We start from the raw sequence: 2588 nt of genomic DNA, 5'->3' as shown, positions 1-2588 counted from the left end.
AATTTAATTATCGATTAATTTATACCAGAATGCTTTCTCTTTCTTTCTTCTTCTGTCCCTCCATCCCATCTCTGCTTCTATATACTGACCACATTCTAGTGGAGGACATAGCCTCTGTCAGTTCAAGAGTTCCACCTTTTAGTTAGACAGAACACCAAGGCCAAAGAAAGAACTCCTTTTCCGTTGCCAACCTGGATGATTTCATGGAAGGAGTGGTCTGACACAAATGCATGCCACGTCTGTGTTTTGCACCAACCACTAGGGTCAGGAGGGCATATCACAATGATTGACAAACAAACGAACATATTAGCTCCGTTACCATTGTACACATAGATTTGGGCATTTGTAAGTATTTTCTTGGAATAACTAACTACAAATGAAATTGTAGTCAGAGGTTTTAGACAAAGTTTTTTACATGTTGTCAACTTGCCCACCAAAAACTTCATGCCACTTTACCCTCTCTCAACAGCGTGTGACATGGCACATTTCCCCTCACCACAACCAACACTGAATAATACTGTTCTTCATTATTGCCAAGATGACAGGTCAAAATGATATTTCACTGTTATTTAATTTATTTATTTATTTATTTATTTTTGAGACAGAGCCTCAAGCTATCACCCTGGGTAGAGTGCTGTGGCATGATAGCTCACAGCGACATCCAACACCTGGGCTTAAGTGATTCTCTTGCCTCAGCCTCACAAGTACCTGGGACTACAGGAGCCCGCCACAACACCCGGCTATTTTTTGGGTGTAGTTTTCATTGTTTGACAGGCCTAGGCTGGATTCAAACCTGCCAGCTCTGGGATATGTGGCTGGCACCTTAGCCACTTGAGCTACAGGTGCCACCTTCACTGTTATTTTAATTGCAGGGGTTTTTTTTGAGACAGAGTCTTACTCTGTCGCCCTGGGTAGAGTGCCATGGCATCATAGCTCCCAACAACCTCTTAGACTTGAGCAATCCTCTTGCGGCAAGCACCACAATGCTGGGCTAGTTTTCTGTTTAGTAGAGACAAGGTCTCACTCTTGCTTAGGGTAGTCTGGAATGCCTGAGCTCAAGCAATCCACCGGCCTGGGCCTCCCTGAGTACTAGGATTAGAGGTGTGAGCCAGCTTAATTTGCAGCTTTTTTTTTTTTTTTAGAGACAGAGTCTTCTCTTTATCACCCTCAACAGAGTGCCATAGCATCACAGCTCACAGCATCCTCCACCTCTTGGGCTTAGACGATTCTCTTGCCTCAACCTCCCAAGTAGCTGGGACTACAGGTGCCTGCCACAATGCCTGGCTATTTTTTTGTTGCAGTTTGGCCAGGCCTGGGTTTGAACTTGCCACCCCTGGCATATGGGGCCAGGGCCCTACTCACTGAGCCACAGGTACTGCCCTAATTTGCAGTTTTTGATTAGTCCTGAAGTCAAGCATTCTTTTTTTTTTTTGAGACAGAGTCTCATTTTGTTGCCCTGGGTAGAGTGCTGTGGCATTGCAGCTTACAGCAACCTCCAACTCTTGTGCTTAGGCGATTCTCTTGCCTCAGCCTCATGAGTAGCTGGGACTACAGGTGCCTGCCACAACCCCTGGCTATTTTTGTTGCAGTTATCACTGCTGTTTTAGCTGGCTGGGACTGAGTTTTAACCTGCCATCCTCGGTATATGGGGCCAGCACCCTACCCTCTGAGCCACAGGCTCCTCCCAAGTCAGACATTCTTTCATAGAAATATATTCGTACAGTGGCTATTTACTGATTGCCAAGTGTGTCACTCATATATATAGCGATAGTTTCAAATTTAAGTCATCTGCCTTTATTTTCTATTTTTAGAGTCAGGGTCTTGTCATGTTGCCCAGGGTGGGCTTGAATTCCTGGCCTACTTTTTATGACTCTTTGATATACAAATTTTTAGTATCTGTGTCAAGGCTATCGATCATTTCCTTTATGATTTCTGCCTTTGATGTTGACATAGGCTTCAGACATTTTTAGCTGGTCACATTTGGCATGTCAGCCAGGTTCTGTTTAAGATTTGCCAAGTCATGTGTAAAAGTCAGCCTTGGGTATATATCTGGTCTGGATCTTAATCTACTCTTTCTTCTAAGACTCCCAGGGCTGCAGGCAGCAATTCAAAACACCGTTTCTCCCAAAAGGCTAATTAAGAGAGGCAGTGCTTCTCCTGTGGTTACCAAGTTCATCAATGACTCAGGTTGTAAGCAGATATTCTAGTCGATGATGCTGATTATTAAGAAAATCTGTGAAGAGTATTACTAATAAGCCAAATAACAACACACTCGCTTTTTTCATTTAGAGCCTTTTAAAATTTCATTTGCTCTGGTCTGATCACTAGGTTATTTCCTGGTAGTCCCGGAAGGAAAGCCGAACAACTGTCTCCAGGAATGTAGATATACAAGAGTGGTTCTCTCATATCAAGTCATTTAAGTGGAACAAAGGTGCCTTCTACTTTGGGGGGGGGGCTCTTTTTTTCTTGGTTTGTTTGTTTGTTTTTGTCACCCATTTTGTCCCATTTTGTCACCCTGGGTAGAGTGTTATGGTATCATAGCTCACAACAACCTCAAACTCCTGGGCTCAAGCCATCTTCTTGCCTTA

Source organism: Otolemur garnettii, unplaced genomic scaffold (genome assembly GCF_000181295.1).
Source record: "Otolemur garnettii isolate 467f Iridium unplaced genomic scaffold, OtoGar3 scaffold00104, whole genome shotgun sequence".
NCBI classification, from domain to species: Eukaryota; Metazoa; Chordata; class Mammalia; order Primates; family Galagidae; genus Otolemur; species Otolemur garnettii.
Note: the sequence above shows the minus strand (reverse complement) of the source record.